The sequence below is a fragment of the Callithrix jacchus genome, chromosome X, assembly GCF_049354715.1.
Source record: "Callithrix jacchus isolate 240 chromosome X, calJac240_pri, whole genome shotgun sequence".
Lineage (NCBI taxonomy): Eukaryota > Metazoa > Chordata > Mammalia > Primates > Cebidae > Callithrix > Callithrix jacchus.
The window spans coordinates 111,135,530-111,154,023 of NC_133524.1; the positions used below are offsets into that span (position 1 = coordinate 111,135,530).

The 18,494-nt window shown below is 35.8% G+C and overlaps 1 pseudogene; it reads left to right on the forward strand.

Moving 5' to 3' along the window:
- Positions 1 to 16,938, forward strand: part of LOC103790344 (glutamate-rich protein 2-like) — a 29,380-nt pseudogene extending 12,442 nt beyond the window's left edge.
- The last annotated feature ends 1,556 nt before the right edge of the window (positions 16,939 to 18,494 follow it).

An 18,494-nucleotide genomic window follows, 5' to 3' on the forward strand; every position in this document is an offset into this window, starting at 1 on the left:
TCTCACATGCAGGACACACTGGTACAAGGGGTAGGCTCTCAAGACCTTGGAAAGCTCCACCTCTGTGCCTTTACAGGGTTTGCCTATACAGTTGCTCTCAAGGGCTAGCATCGAAAGCTTGCAGCTTTTTCAGGCATTTAGTGCAAACTGCCAGTGGCTCTACCATTCTGGGGTCTGGAGGATGGGGACTCTATTCTCACAGCTCCAGTAGGCAGTGTTCTAGTGGGGACTCTGTGCGGGGGCTCCAATCCCACATATCCCCTCTGCACTCCTCTAGGAGAGGTTTTCCATGAGGGTACTGCCCCTGAAGCAGGCTTCTGCCTGGACATCCAGGCTTTTTCATACATATTCTGAAATCAGTGCAGGGGTTCCCAAGCCTCAACTTTTGCACTCTGCATGCCCACAGGCTTAACACCATGTGGAAGTTGCCAAGGCTTACTGCTTACACCCTCTGAAACAGTGGCGAGAGCTATATGTGAGCCCCTTTGAGCAATGGCTGGAGCTGGTATGGTTGGGATGCAGGAAGCAGTGACCCAAGGCTACACAGGGCAGCAGGACCCTGGACCTCACCAACAAAACCATTCTGTTTTCCTAGGCCTCTAGGCCTGTGATGGGAGGGGCTGCCATAATGTTCCCTGAGATCTTCAAGGCCTTTTCCCCCTTGTCTTAGCTACCAGCACTTGGCTTCCTTTTAGTTATAAATGTTTCTGCAGCCTGCTTGAATTCTTCCCCTGAAAATGGGCTTTTCTTTTCTACCACATGGTCAGGCTGCAAATTCTTCAAACTTTTATGCTCTGCTTCCATTTTAAATATAAGTTCAAGTTTCAGGTCATTTGTTTGCTTACATATATGAGCATAGATTGTTAAAAGCAGCCTGGTGACATCTTGAATACTTTGCTGCTTAGAAATTTCTTCTGCCAGATACCCCAAATCATTTCTCTCAAGTTCAAAGTTTCACAGATCCCTAGGGCAAGGGCAGAATTCAACCAAGCTTTTTGCTAAGGCATAACAAAAGTGATCTTTGCTTCAGTCCACAGTAAGTTCCTCATTTCCACCTCAGATCTCCTCAGCCTAGCCATCTCTGTCCATATTACTATCAGCATTTTGGTCACAATCATTCAAAAAGTCTCTAGGAAGTTTCAAACCTTCCTTCATCTTCTTGTCTTCTTCTAATCCATCCAAACTCTTAAAACCTCTACTCATCAGCCAGTTTCAAAGTCTATTTCACATTTTCAGATATCTTTATAGCAATGTCCCACTACCAGTACCAATTTTCCATATTAGTCCATTCTCACATTGACATAAAGAAATGCCTGAGACTGGGTAACTTATAAGAAAAGAGGTTTAATGGATCACAGTTCTGCAGCCTGTAGAGAAAGGATGGTGGCATCTTCTGGGGAGAACTCAGAGAGATTTTTTTCATGGTGGAAAGCAAAGAGGGAGCATATGTCTTACATGACAGGAGCAGGTGGCAGAGGAGGTGCCACACACTGTTAAATGATCACATCTCCCAAGAAGTCATTTACTATCACTAGAACAACACCTGGGGAAAATCTGCCATCATGATCAAATCACAACCCACAAGACCCCACCTCCAACAATGCCGACTACAGTTTGATATGAGATTTGGGCAGGGACACAGATTCAAACCATATCAAATATCAAAGAGGAGTAAACATTGCTCAAGTACTTTACCTCCTTTTCTAGGGAAGGAGTTTGCGCATTTTTAGTTATCTGTAGGATAACTCGATCCTTATGATAGAATTACGATATCATATTATGATAGAAGGCAGAATTATGACGTCATTATATTTTATTGGATATTAGGTATGATTTAAGGAGAAAAGTATGGGTGCCAAGTTGACAAGAGGTAGATTTGTGATGGTTAATTTTATGTGTCACCCCATCTCAGTGAAAGGATGCCCAGATGCCTGCTAAAACATTATTTCTGGATATGTCTGTGATAACGTTTCCAGAGATTAGCATCTGAATCGGTAGGTTGAATAACGAATATTGCCCTCACCAATGTGTGTGGGCATCACCCAATCAATTGAAGACTTGAATAGAACAAAAAGGCTGAATAAGAAGAAATCCTGCCTGACTGCTTTAAGCCTGGGTGTCATTCTTTCCTGACCCTCAGACTTGGACTGAAACATTGGCTCTTCTTCAGTCACAAGCCTGCCAGCTTCTGAGCTGGAAGTTACACCACTAGTTCACATGGTTCACAGACCTTTGAATTCAAACTGGAATTACGCATTGGCTCTCCCAGGTCTCCAGTGTTTGCCAACTGAAGGTCTTGGAATTTCATAGCCTCTATAATTGCATAAGCCAATTCTGTGTGTGTGTGTGTGTGTGTGTGTGTGTGTGTGTGTGTGTGTGCCCCCATGTAGTTCCATTTCTCTGAGGAACCCTAATACATTTTCTTTACAACCTTCAGAAAGAACACCTTGAATTTAGCCCAGCGAGACTCAATTCAGACCTCTGACCTTCAGAACTATAAGAGGATAAATTTGTTTTAAGTCACTAAATCTGTGCCAATTTGTTACAGCAATAGTAGGAAACTAGTAAACGTATGTACTTAGGTCAAATTCTGAATTGTGTTGTACAGTTATTCTTTCTATATGCCTACTATTTCAGTCTGAGGTCATTTTCCTTCTATCAGAAGTATTCCCTTTAACAACTATATTAGCTCAGACCTGCTAGTGATGAATACTCTCAGGTCTTATTCATCTTTAGCTTTCAAAATATTATGATGTGTCTAGCTGTAGATTTATTTGTATTTATCTTGGTTGAAGTTTACTGAGCTTCTTAATAGGTAGGTTTATATCTTTCATCAATTTCAAAAATCATTGGCTATAATCTTTTTATATATTGTTTCTGTCTTATCTCTACTCTTCAGACATTAATTATTCATATGTTTGACCTATGAACATGTCCTACATATCTCTTATACTGTCATTTTTTACCCATTTTATATTTCTCCCTATACTTCAGTTTAGGTGTTTTCTATTGACCTAGCTCTTGTTTAACTAACTAAACTCTCTCATATCTAATCTGCTATTAAGCCTATCTATTGAGTTATTAGTTTCAGATATTATATTTTTCAGTTTCAGAATGCTCACTTAACTATATACAATTCAATTTTAAGATAAAATCATCCAGTCTTTATTTGTTCGTCATTGTCTCTTTTACATAGAAAATTTAATGCATATATTTTAAAGTATTAGTTCACTGATTTCATTATCTGGATGACCTGTGAGGATGCTTCTATGTCTTGACTATCTGTCACATGAGTTGCCACTTTCTATGTCTCATAATTTTTAATGCATGTTCAATATTGTTAACTAAAGGACCATACAAAGCCTAAATGATTTCGTCTTGTACCATAGATGGTCTTCACTTTCATCTATGAAGTTAATGGGATGTGGGAAGGGGGTAGGGAAGTGATCATGTCAATCTAATAAGGGATTGATCTGATTTTTGCTCAGTTTCAGTTTTTGTAAGGTGTATTCTACTTTATATCACTAATGTTCCTGTGACACATCCTTCTATTGTTTTCAACTAAAACCTGGATGGAGATTTGTCTCCTCAGCCTGAAAAATTGTTAGAGGTTCAGTCCTGCCATTTAGAAATGTTCAGCTTGAAAATTTGACAAATGTCTTGAGTAGAGTTGTAGAGTTTGGTTATGTTTTCAGAGAAAAAGAATGCTAAAATCTCTGCTGATCTGTTTAGCCTTGTAGAAGAGGAAAGATTTCTTTTCCTCACCCATTGTTAAGTTCATATCTGAGGCACTTATAACAAAGGACAGATTAATATAAGAAAAGCACGCACATTTATTTAATATTAATATAAGAAAAGCACGCACATTTATTTAATATTAGTTTTATGTGAAATGGAAACCTTTAGAAATGAAGAGTCAAAGAAACAAGTAAGCTTGTGTATTTTCATGCTTAGGTTTGATGGAGAAGTGGATAGTTATGAAAGGTATGAATGGACAAAATGGGTATGACCTAATGGTAATAAACCAAGGAGACATTAGCAAGTCCTGTTTGTTTAGCTTTTTCTTGGCCTGTAGGTAAAGGACAGGACCCTTCTGGAATGAAGGTCTTATGACCTGCTTTCTGGCTAAGTAGGCCAGGGAATTCTTTGTGGCTTGCTTCAGAGAAGAAAGGTGAGAGAGTGACCTTCCTGCCTTGGTTTTCTCAATTTCCTTTGGCTTAAAATATTTAGTATATCAAGTTGCCATATTTTGGGGTGGCATGTTCTGAGCCCCAACAAGGGCAAGAGGAAGGTGAGTGTGCCCTTCTTGCTCTGTTGTTTTCTCAAATGCCAAGGTGCCAGATTGTGGGAGTAGCATGTCTTGAATCACATCAACCCCATAATCTGCATTTGTAAACAGTAAATCTAGTTTCAATAATAATAAATGTCTCTGGGCAAAAGCAGGACCATAAAGTCTTAGTGTCCATTCATTGCTCCTTCTAGGTCTTTCAGTTCTATTCTGTTTTTATTTTGCAGGCCCTTCTTTCTGGCTAGTCTTTTTTTCCTAAATGCCATTAGACTGCAGGATTTTTTACTTTTCCCTTTAGAAGCTTTTAGATTAGCTATTTAATTTCCCACAGGGCCTCATAATACAGCAATGTCTGTGTACTTGAGGCCTCTCTAATTTACCATTTTGTCACCCCAGCCCATGTGACCAATAAAAGCTTTACTGGTTTCTCTTTCCCCAGCAGTTAAATTTTTTTCATGCTCAGAATCAGTAAATGACCCCAGTGAGAAAATGATGACCAGTAATCTGCTCACTTGTATACAGATTTTACTCTCTGAAGTTTTGTCAAATTTGTGATCATTGTTTCCACAGTTTTCTAGATTATTTTAGTTATGGACAGTGGAAACATTAACCTGCTGTGACATATTATAGGCTGCTCAGAAGTAAAAGCCCTTTTATTACTTTTTGAAACGTGATTATAAGAACAAAACTTACTGTATTGTACACATATGCAGTCAGGGAAAAGGGTCTTTCTAACTAACTCCATCCTACTTAATCCCATATATCAGAGATTATCATCGTTTTCTTATATGCCCTTACAAAATTCTTCCACATATATACGTACCTATGTGTATCAGTACTATGTGTAACCCTTATTTATAAAAGATACTACATAGCACTAAGTGTTTTTTTACTCAGCTTTATATTCCAAAAGGTTTTAAATTCAACTATGGAATTTAGAGCATTCTACAGAAAATCGGGAAATACGAAGCTGTTAGAGATATTTGAACCAGAGAAACTCCATCTTAAATAATGGCTGGGGAAAATAAGGCTGAGACCTACTGGGCTGCATTCCCAGGAAGTTAAGGCATTCAAAGTCACAGGATGAGATAGGAGGTCGGTACGAGATACATGTCATAAAGACCTTCTTGATAAAACAAGTTGCAGTAAAAAAGCCGGAGAAAACCCACCAAAAGCAAGATGGCGATGAGAGTGACCTCTAGTCATCCTCGCCGCTACATTTCCACCAGTGCCATGACAGTTTACAAATGCCATGGCAATGTCAGGAAATTACCCTATATGGTCCAAAAAGGGGAGAGGGGCATAAATAATCCTCCCCTTGTTTAGCATGTAATCAAGAAATAACCATTAAAATGGGCAACCAGCAGCCCTCAGGGCTGTTCTGTCTATGGAGTAGCCACTCTTTATTCCCTCACTTTCTTAATAAACTTACTTTAACTTTACTCTATGGACTCACCCAGAATTCTTTCTTATGAGAGATACAAAAATCCTCTCTTGGGATCTGGATCTGGACCCCTTTCTGGTAACAAGGCTACTTATTTAGTTGCAGAAAAATGCTAAAATGTATTAAAATAGTCTTCTTCTGCTGTAAATTTAGGGGTTTTCCAGTATTTTACTAATACAATTCTGTAGTAAGCATATATATATATATATGTGTGTGTGTGTGTATATATATATATATATATATATATATGCTTGTGTGTGTATGCTTCTGAATACATGATAAAGTAGAGATGGAGAATAGTTAGCTAGAAATAAAATTCTGACTCATACAGTTTATGTATTTTTTGTATTGATAATTATTAATTGATTTTCCTCTAAAGAGATTTTACCAGGTTTTTCTATGCCTCCAATTTCTTGCCAGCACTGTGACTGTAACAGTGTAAAATCAATCTTTTCACTATTACAAATGTGATAAATGAAAATGTTATCTCATTTCTGTTATGTTTGAATTTTCCTATTTGGAGATGACACCATTAATTTGTCACTTGAATATTTCATTTCTGATATCAGGTTATTAGTCTATAATTATTTGTAAGAGAGAGTTGCTCCATTTCTATTATGTACATTTCAAATATTTTCTCAATTTTACATTTCAATTGCAATTTGTTTATGAAAATTTTTTGAGCCCCCCAACCTCAGCCTGTTACTCAATTCCAAAGTAGTTTCCACATTTTTGGGTACCTCTTCAGCAGTGCCCTACTCTACTGGTTCCAATTTACCATATTAGTTCATTTTCATGCTGCTGATAAAGACATACCTGAGACTGGGCAATTTACAAAAGAAAGAGGTTTAATGGGGCTTACAGTTCCACATGGCTAAGAAGGCCTCACAGTCATCACAGAAGGAGAAGAGGACTAAGTCACATCTTACATGGAGGGCAGCAGGCAAGAGAAAGAGCTTGTGGAGGGAAACTTCACCTTATAAAGCTATCAGATCTTGGGAGACTTATTCACTCTCATGAGAACATCTTAGGAAAGACCTGCCCCCATGGTTCAATTACATCCCACCAGGTACCTCCCACAACATGTGGAAATTCAAGATGAGATTTTGGTGGGGACACAGTCAAACTATATCAAAGCAGAAGTGAATACAAAAGACACATTGTTAAAGAAAAAAAATGATTCAATGACCCTTGTTAAAGCACAGTAAGGTAGACTTTATTCAAGACCATTGCAATGGGTGTCAAGATCACTGTAATAGGGTTTTGCAGTAGGGGCAAGATATTGGGCTCGACCCCAAATACAAAATGGAAAAGGGAGACTTTATAGCCTAGGAGGAGAGGACAGTGAGCAGTCAATAAATGAAAAATTACTAAGAAGAAATAGCAGGGGTAAGAGGAGATTCTGGCTAAACTGGTATAATAGAATTCTTTGTGAAGGCAGACCAGGGTATCAGATATTACCTGGAGGATGGTGGAGGATAAGGAATTTGGTCAGATATTGAATTTAGTCAGATTGAGTGTGGGGGATTCTGTTAAACCAATTTGACAGGATTTCCATGAAAACTAGACAGTGCGTACGACATGAATATCCAAAAGTCAAAACCTAGTTGGGAAGAGGAGTCAGAAGCCGAATAATGTCTTGTAAAAGAGAGACTCTGTCAGATATTGTTAAGTAATTTAATGGCAATAAATCAAACAATATACAAAGAACAATTATTGGAAAAATATAGATTTCACAAATTGATTCAAGAAAATTAAGAAGCCTGAATATTCTTATAACTGCAGCCATACACCATGTAATGATATCTTGGTCAATGACACTACTTGTATGACAGGAGTCCCATAAGGTTATAACACCATATTTTTACTGTACCTTTTCTATGTTTAGATATACAAATACTTACCATTGTGTTACAATTGCTGACACTATTCGGTACAGTCACATGCTGTACAGGCTTGTAGCCTAGGAGCCATAGGCTATACCATATGGTCTAGGCATGTAGTAGGCTTTACCATCTAGGTTTGTGTAAGCACACTCTATGATGTTCACACGATGACAAAACTGCCTAACAATACATTTTTCAGAGCCTAAGTGGTATATAACTGTATTTGGGAAATTTAAGTAGTAGTGTAGGAGTAAAGGAGCACCTTTCCTTCTCCCTCTAAAGGTTCACTGAAAAATTAACTCACAATAGGCAGGTTAACAGGAGAAATAGCAAACAAAATTATTAGCATCCATAGGAGAGAATCACAGAGTAATTGCCCAACATCCAAATGGGGTACTCTTCTCCATAGGGGGAAGGAAGACTGGGAAGATGGGGAAGGATGGATAATTTTATGGGGGCAGTAAATTATTTCTAGAGGAATCCAGTGGGCTTAAAGAACATACGTTGAGCCGGGCTCAGTGGCCCACAGCTGAAATCCCAACACTTTGGGAGGCCAAGGTGGATGGATCATGAAGTCAGGAATTTGAGACCAGCTTAACCAATATGGTGAAACCTTGTCTCTACTAAAAATACAAAAATCAGCTGGGCCTGTAATCCCAGCTATTCGGGAGGCTGAGGCAGGAGAATTGCTTGAACTGGGGAGGTGAAGGTGCAGTGAGTCAAGATGGCACCACTGCAATCCAACCTGGGTGACAGAGCAAGATTCCACCTTAGAAAATTTTTTTTTAATTTTTTTAAAAAAGGACCATACAATGACCTGGGACAAAGTCTGTTGGGCCTGGCAGGCAGACAATGGCTTGTTAAAAAAGTTTGTCCAGATGTGTTGACAGACTTCAGTCTATCTTGCTGCAATATGAGTTCAGTTAATGAAAACTCAGGGAAAAGACCAGAAGAAAATTTTTTTTTCCTTTGGCAGGTCCCGACTTTAGGCAGATAAGGCAACTTCAGAGAACAACTTCGTCTCATGCTTTGGGAGAGACAAAGGCTTGAGACACAGTAGGTTGAGGGAAGGTCAGAGAGACTGTGAAGCTTCAGTTCAGCATGTTAGCAAGCCATATTTTGGAGTACTGGTTTCTAAGCCCCATCAGTTAAAAATATTTATGCAAAGGAGACACCAAAACATTTTTAGGTGAGATATATTCAACATTCAAGGAATAACTTTTACACAGCCTTATGCAAACTCTAGAAAAGAATAAAAAGAAAATACTCTCCCACTCATTCTATATGGCCAGTATAAATATGATGCCAAAGCCAAACAAAGAACAAGGAAATAAAATTTCAGGCTATTCACACTCATGAATATCTATGCCAAAAATCCCAAGCAAAATAGTAATAAAATAAATCTGGAAGCTTACAACCAACATCATATTTTATAACCACTGTTTTATCAGTTAAAAGTGAAGTTAGTTTAACATTATTTAACCTATAAACATAATTTGCTGCATTGACAGATAAAAGAAGAAAATCAATATGATCATCTTGTAAGAATAATAATTTTTTCTCAACTCTCCTGAGTTTGTAGTCAAAAAGGACCTCCGTTAACAAAAGACAGATTAACAATAGAAAATAGGCAAAAATTTACTGACATGTATACCTCATATATAAATGAGAGACCCCCAGGGAATGAGTAATTCTCAAAGAGGTTACTTCAAATTTCAGCTTATATATCAACTTCTACAATGAACAGTAAATTTTTAGAGAGTTGATGAGGCAAAGAAAAAGGATATTAAGTCTCTTGAGGCAGTAAATTGTGGCAAGACAAACAAATGGTATACAAAAGCTAAGTTAGTAAATCTTGCTAATGGAGATTCCTTTTGGTGTCATCTTCAGGCCCATAAAAGTTCTCGAGTTGTCTTCAGTGGTTAATCTTTGTCCTCCCTGATAGAGACGGAATAGGGAATGGATACCTTTTGTTCTTATAAATTTGTGTCCTGCTTTTAGACAAATAAAGGGACAGCAGAGAGCTTTTCCTGCATCTGTGTCTTCTTGTCTTTAGTTCAAAGCAATCCTTATGCCAAAGAGGCATAATTTGGGGGTGACATATTTTGGTCTCCTACAATCTCAATAGATGAAGAAAAAAACATCTTCTAGAATCCAACTTGCAGAAAATTATGAATAGAAGGGAACTTCCTTTGTCTGATAAAGCATATCTACCAAAACTATATGGAAACATCATTCATAAGAGTATAACATGATAATCTTTATTTAAATCAGGAAAATGTCAAGGATGCCCATTATTACTGTTTTTTTAATAGAGATCAGGAGGTCCTAGCTAGCATGGTATGACAAAAATAATTATAAGCCTTTTTTTAAAAATTTTTTTCTCCCAGGGTCGCACTCTGTCACCCAGGCTGGAGTACAGTGGCATGATCACAGCTCACTGAAGCCTTGACCTCCTGGGCTCAGGCTATTCTCTCACCTTAGCTTCCTGAGTACCTGAATCTACAAGCGTGCACCAGAATGCCTGGCTAACTTTTTATAGTTTTTGTAGAGATGGGTTTTGCTATGTTGCCCAGGCTGGTCTTGAACTCTTGGGCTCAAGCGATCCACCTGCCTTAGTCTCCCAAAATGCTGGGATTACAGACATGAGCCATTACCCCTGGTCATAACTATAAGATGTAAGATAAGTCAATCAACTGATATTCAAAATAATATGATTTCTACATTGAAAACTCAAAACAAGTTATAGATAATTATATTTTAAAATAAGAGAATTTAGCAAAGTGGCTAGCTGAGTAAACCAAAATCAATGTCACTTATTTTCACCAATAATAAATAGGTAATAAGGTAATTATTTTAAAAGATGCCATTAGCAATTATATTGTACCAAATATATAAAGTAGCTATAAATAAATACAACAATAGATGTAGAATTCTGGTATGGGGCAAATATGAAATTCGTTGAGAAATATATAAGACACAAAGAAATGGAGAAATAAAAAATATATCAGTTCTGCCCAAATTAATCAATAGAGTAATACAGTTCCAGTCAAAATCCCAACAGTGTTCTTTATATAACCTTTCAAGATAATTGTTAAATTGCTATTCAAGAGCAAAAAATCTGAAACAAGTAGGGCACGCCTAAAGAAGAAAAATAAAGTTAGAGAATTTGCCCTATAAGGTATAGTCTTATTGTAAAGCTACAATAATTAAGACAGATGCAGCTGTTTTAGACCTGATACTCATAAAATTTGTGAGGGAATGGAAAACTTTAGAAGAATAAATTATTTAAAATAAAAAATAAGAATGAAACAAATATTAAAAAAGAAAAATACGAAGAAATTACAAAACGTAAAAATCTGACATATGCCACAAACATTGCAAAACCCACAACAAGACTATAATCTTCTAATAATAACCAACTCTCATACTTTTTTCCTACTTTTTTGGGAAGGATTTCAAACTCTTTGATTAACTCTTTTTATGATAGTAATTGTGTAATGTTCTTTTCTATAGAGAAAGCAGAAAGGTCTCTCAGTCTTAGCAAGGTTCATGAAATGTTTAAAAATTATGATAGTCTAGAAAAATTATTTCTCAATTTAACATTCATATGTAGTAATGTCATATCAGTTTCACCATTGTCAAATTAAAAAAAAGCTTTATAAAATCTCATAGATAAATCATAATATTCTAGAGCATGTCAAGATTTCTCATACAGTGACTAATGTTGCATTATTTAATTGACAACACATTCAGAATAATTAAAAGCATATCAAAATTTTTGCTGCGAGACATTAAACTTCATAATTATGTAATAAAATTACTCTTATATTCACTGATAACTGATAAAGAATAAGGATTTTATCGATGGAGCATTCTATCCTTTAGCCATTTTGCTAGCTTACTGGTAATTTGTGTATTTCATCTGTAACTGACAGGCTTCATCAGGACAAGATGCATCAAATACAAGACATAATCAAATATTTAAGGATGAATAAAATATGCAGTGTCACAGATTTTTATATTACTGTTACGTGTTTGTGCCCTACAAGTACAGGAGTTTTAATAATTATTTTTTATTCCAATGGGAAAATGAATATATGGTGCATTTCTAATTTTGGATGCTGGATTATCTAATATATTCTTGACAAGAGAAAACATTGGTTTAATTAGGTACTGATGACTAGTGAATTCTCTACTTACAATTTCATACAACTATAAAAGGAACCATAACCCAGAGATAAAATTCTAATATTTTACCTTTCAAATATGGGTTCTCTTACACTGCCTAAATAGCTCCGTTGTCATATGTCATAGACGGCATTCACATTGCACATAGGTGCTGGCTTCACATCTTCCTTTTATGATACCAGATGAGTTAATACTATATGCAATAAAAATATTCTCGTGGACAATAGGAGTATTCCCAGAATATTATGTGATATTATACAATTCATACATAATAAACATCCAACAAAATTAACACCTATTTATGATCAAAACTTACAGCAAGTGAGAAGTAGAGGAAAATTACCTGAAGTTAATAAGCTTAATAAAGAGCTTCTATGAAAAATCTACAGCTGACACCATACCTCTAAAATCAGGAACAAAGCAATGATGCCCACTTTCATTACTCTTATTTAACATTGTACTGGAAGTTCTAGCCACTGCATTCAGGCAATAAAAAGAAATAAAAAGAATACACATGGAAAAAAAGAAAGAAAACTATCCTTGTTTGCAGATAATATGACTATACAGAAAGTCTAACTAAATCTACTGGTAAATAATTTCTAGAATTAATAAGTACACTCAACAAGATCACAGGATATAAAATGAATTTTTAAAATTAATTATATTTTAGTAAGAATGAACATGCAGAAGAACAAAATTAAATACATAACATTATACAAAATCACTACAAAGAAAACAAAATACTTAGGTGTAAACAATAAAATATGAACAAGATCTGTATGCTGAAATTACTAAATGCTTATGAAAGAAATTTAAAAAGACACAAAATATAAAGAAATATACCATGTTTGTGGATTGAAAGGCCCAACACAGTACAGTGGTTAATTTTTCCCACATTGATATACAGGTTTAATATAATCCCTATTAAAATTCCAGAAAGCCAAGCATGGTGGTTCATGCCTGTAATCCCCTCACTTTGGGAGGCTGAGGCGGGCAGATCACTTGAAGGCAGGAGTTTGGAACAGCCTGGCCAACATGTGAAACCCTGTATCTATTAATAATACAAAATTAGGCAGGCATGGTTGTGCATGCCTGTAATCCCAGCTATTCAGGAGGCTGAGGTAGGAGAATTGCTTGTATCCGGGAGGTGGAGGTTGCAGTGAGCCAAGATAGCACCTCTGTACTCTGGCCTGCATGACAGAGCAAAATTCCATCTCAAAAATGATTGTAAAATGATTCAAATTGGCATTGGAAAAAAGAAAAAAAGAACAGAATTGTGGAACTAGATAGACAATCCAGAAACACACTCAACTGTGCATGGAAATTTAGTATATGATACAGATGGCAATAAATTAAAAGGGAAAGATGGATTTCTTAATAAGTGCTATTAGGATAACTCAGTTTTCATAAGAAACATGAAATTGTTCCATTACTCACAACACACATGCAAGTAGTAAAAGAAAACATAGAAGAGTTTTGCTATCACCTGGAAGTAGGGAAAACATCCCAAATTCTGACTCATAATTTAAAAACAATGTGATAAAAAAGTAAATAATTTTGATTAGAAAATAAAAATATTTAATGTGAAAAGAGCACCACAGGCAAAATTTTAAAAAAATTAGTGAAAAACTGAAAAGAATGTTTTCAATTTCAAAATGCCACAAAGAAAGATTACCATCTCTAATATATAAAGATCAACTAAAAATTAAGGAGAAAATAATTCTATAGAAAAATAGGCAAAAGATATGTGAAGAGACAGTTCACAGAAAAAGAATGCAAATGGCCCTTCACCACATGAAAAGGGCCTTAAACGAGTTCATATTAGAAGAAATACAAATTACATGTCAACTTTTTATTATGGAAAATTTCAAACATATACTAAAATAGAAAAAATAGTATATTGAACCCTATGTATTCATCACTCAGCTTCAAAAATTATCAAGAGACACATGGCGTATGTTGTAGTGAGCCATCCAGATCAAACCTCCTCCTCAATTTCAGGACAGAAGCAACCATTTCTCCGGTAGTTGAGAGTATTGATACCTGAAAACTGTCCACTGAATTCATCTCCAGGAATTGTCCTCAGCTTAAGAAAGCTGCCTTGTTCAATATCATGCCACCTTTCTGAGGACGACCTGCATCCAGTGATGGTTAACAAGGGGATGTAAATTCCCAGCCCCTTACCTTCTGGGAGCTGCTAAGGTCTTTCTCACATAAGCATGATAGTTTCACTTCTCCCTCTGCCCAATCCTACTTCCAAATATCCTGAGTCTGTTTCCTGGAGAACCAACCTGCAAGAATATGAATTAAAATACATTGAGAAGTAATTTCTCCTCTATCAGATTGGCAAAAATCCAAAAATTTGTCAACATACTCTATTGGCAAGGCTGTAGAGGAAAGGCATTGCTAGTGGGAAAGCAGAATGGCACAATTCATTTGGAAAGGAACTTGCAATATTTAGTAAATTTTACGATTTAACACAGAAAGTACTAGTTCTAGCAAACTATCCCAAAGATGAACTAGCAAAAATATGTCATGATATACACACAAGGATATTCTTTGTATCACCATTTGGAATATGCCAAGTCTGTAAAGGACCTAAATATCCATCAATAAAAGAAATTTTTGTTTACTTTTTAAAATTAATATTATTTTAATTGACAAATCATAATTATATACATTAAGGGGTTACAATATGATGTTTTGATATATGTATACAATATGGAATCATTAGATGAAGCTAATTAACATATATATCACCTCAATTTGAATACTATTTAACTAATGAAGTACTAAGCAGGTAAACAAAGGACCACAGAAGAGCACTATGGAAAGATGGCTAGATGTAAAGATTCACTATGTTTATGAATCAGGAAGACCCGATATTAGAAAGATGTTAATTCTCTCCAAATTGATCTATAAATTCAATACAATTCCAAATGAAATGCTAAAAATCTTTTTCTTGAAATATCACAAGCTGATTCTAAAATTTAGGAAATAAAAATGCCCTAGAATTGCCAAAACAACTTTGAAAAAGAACAAAATTAGAAGACTTACACTACCTGTTTTTTATCCTTTATTATAAAGATAGACAGATCAATGGACTGGAATGGGAAGTTCAAAAGTATATAACACATATATATGGGCAACTAATTTTGAAAAAAGTTCAAAGACAATTCAGTGAAGAAATAATAGTCTTTTCAACAAATTTTACTAAAACAAATTGCATATTCACATGGCAAAAATTGACCTCAATTCATAATTCATACCATGCATAAAAATTAAATCATTGGCCAAAATGTAAAACCTTAAACTGTAACCTTTTAGAAGAAAACGTCAGAGAGACACTTTGCAATATTGGCTTAGGAAAAGATTTCTCAGATACAAAACCAAAAATATGATATATAAAGAGACAAACTGACAAATTGGACTCCCTCAAAATTAAAAATGTATGCACTTTGAAAGACATTCTTAAGAGAAGAAAAAGACCAACTATAGGATGGGAAAATATATTTGCAAATCACAAATCTCATAGAGAACTTGTTACTAGAATATATAAAGAACTCTCAAACCTTAACAATAAGAAAACAACCCAATTTTTGAAAAGATAGAATATTTTAACAGACCCTTATTTTAAGAAGACATACACAACATAGCAAATAGGCACTAGTGGAATGAAAGTTAAAAACACAATGCAATAGACCCTAGACAGTTATTCAGATGGATAAAACTGAAAAGGCTAATCACACCAAGTTTTGGCAAGGCTGTGCAGCAATTGGAACTCTCATACACTTTTTGTTGGTATGTAAAATGATCTAAATTCTGTGAGAAATGGTTTGGCACTTTCTCAAAAAGTTAAACATATGTCTACCATATGATCAAGCCACTCCACTCCAAGAGAAATGAAAGCATATGTCCATACAATGACTCGTGCTCAAGTTTTTATAGCAGCTTTACTTGTCATAGTGAAAACCTGAAACAATCCAAAAGTATATCAAGTAAGTGGATATAAAACTATGACATAACCATATAATGGAATGAAACCAAGCAATAAAAATAAGGAACTTTTTATACATCCTATGACATTAATAACTTTTGAAATAATTATGCTGTGTGAAAGAAGCCTGAAAGAAAAAAAGAACACATAGCTCATGATTCCATTTATAATATATAAAATTCCAAAAAGTGCAAGTCATTATAAAATGATAGTAAACAGGTTAGGAATTGCATGGCATATGGGGAAGGCAATAGTGGAGGTAGCAAGGAAACTTTTGTAGTGATGGATATGTTCATCATCTTGATTGTGGTGATATTTTTACTGGTGTACATCAAAATGTAGCACATTGTACAACTTAAATATGTGTAGTTTACTGTATCTCAATTATATTTCAATAAAGCTTTTTAAAAATAACGACAGAGAAGAAAACTAAATTCCATATCATATATTCATTATGGAAGCATTACTCTGTTAGACACATCTTTAGGCACAGTAAGAGTAACATTATTATTTGGGGTTAGCCAATTTAATATATGTAGAAAAGTCAGTTGTCCATATATATGCATATACTTTTGGGCTTCCTATTCTGGTCAATTGATCTATTCTGTTTTTTTTGATAAAGCATCAAAAATGGGTAGTGCTAGTCTTCTAATTTTGTTCTTTTACAAAGTTGTTTTGGAAATTCTAGGTCCTTTTCGTTTCCATATGAATTTTAGAATCAGCTTCTGACATTCCAATAAAAAGTCTTTTTCATCCCCAAATATCCCTGGTATCATGGCTAGAAATGGAGTTTAATTATTCTGCCACTCGTTATTAAGGAGACTGTGCAAAAGCTGCTGTAAAACATAGCTACCTTGAAAGGAAGACAACATCCTGATGATGGAATTGCTTTCTGATTGAAGCAATCTGGTCCCAGAGTCCTCATTTTCATTACTGCATTATAAAAACTATTCTTCTTAAGCCACTCTACCCCTACATTCTAGATAACCTGTTAACACTGTGGCATATTTTATTTCAGGACATTACCCAAGTGGATACTGTCAGGCCTCCAAGTCCAAGCCTGGCCATTATAGACTTGGTGACCCGCACGTATGCTTCTGGATGGTCCCCAGGTGGCCACAGAAAGAAGTGAAGCAACTTGTTCCTGCCTCAACTAATTGCTCTCCCCTGCAAACTGCAACCATTATTCCTGCTCGGCCTTGGAAAAATATCCCCCTGGACATTGGGTTTCTCAAAACCCCCACCCCTGTAACTATGTAACTTACCACACCCTTCCCTCTGCCTGCAACGGATAACCCCCACACTTATGATCATGCCTGTTTGTAAAGAATAACACCTACCCTTGTGACCATGCATCCTGTGACACCCTTCCCCTCCCCAAGATAGATTACCACCTTTAACTGACCATTTGCCCCAACCTATACAACCAATCTCCTTTCCTACCCACTTTGCCAAACTCCTTTCTCGGACTTGGCCTGCTTGCACCCAAGAGCAAAATAAATGGCCTTGTTGCCCACACGAAGCCTGCCTGGTGGTCTCTCTACATGAGTGACGTGCCTAACAGATACAAAATATATCTATTTACTCTTTCATATTGATCTACCAACATACTAAATACATAGGACACATAATGGAACAAAAGAAAGTCCCTGCCGTCATAGACCTTTCACTGTAGTAAAGAAGACAGAAAAAGAAAATGAATGACTGTCCTGCTGTGCATTTTAGATTTTAGATAGGATGGTCAGGAAATTTCTCTCCGACAAGTCATATTTTAGCAAAGTTCTAAACAAAGTGAGGGAGTGAACCATATGAATATTTGGGGAATAGTATCTCATCCAGAGGAGACAAATACAAAGACCCTGAGGCAGGAACATGTTTGCTTTATCTGAATAGCCACAAATAGGTCAATGTGCCTTGGGCAGAGTGAATAAGGTGACGTGCTCGGAGAAAAAGTTGGACAAGTAAGTAGGGGCAAGATCATGTGGGGACTTTAGATATTCAGGTTTTGAATCTGGGGGTCATAAAAACTGTTTTCAAATGATGATTCTGATTCCTGTGTTGGATATACTGTAATGGGGTAAAGGTTAAAGCAAGGATATCAGTTAAGCGTTACTGTAATATTCCAACTATGGTGAGAAGTGAGAAGTGGTTGCATTCAGAATATGTTTTGCAAGGTGAATTTGTTGATAGATTGGATATCAGGTATGAGAAAGAAGAGAGTGAAGATTAACAGAGTTGAATATTTGATTAACTGAGTGAATAGTGCTGCATTTTACTGAGATGGGGAGCACGGAAGGGAAGCAGATTGGAACTGAGAGAACCAGGCATTTGATTTGAATATTTCCATGTTCATATGGATACAGCTATACACACACATCTATATATATGCAAATATACATATATTTAGACACATATACGTATATACATAGATAGATGTTTCAAAAGACAGCCAGATCTCTGTTCGTGCTTTTTGCCCTCCACAGTTTTAGAAAGCTCTTCACATCAATATACATAAATAGATACCATTCTTTTTAATGTCCTCATGATATTCCATGGTATGAGTAAGCCATAATTTAAGCATTTGTAAACTGATAAGCATTTAAGTTACTTATTAATTTTTCTGTTAATATAATTCTCTAATATTTCTACTTCTACATGTATCATCATAACTTTTGTGGGCATTTTGTG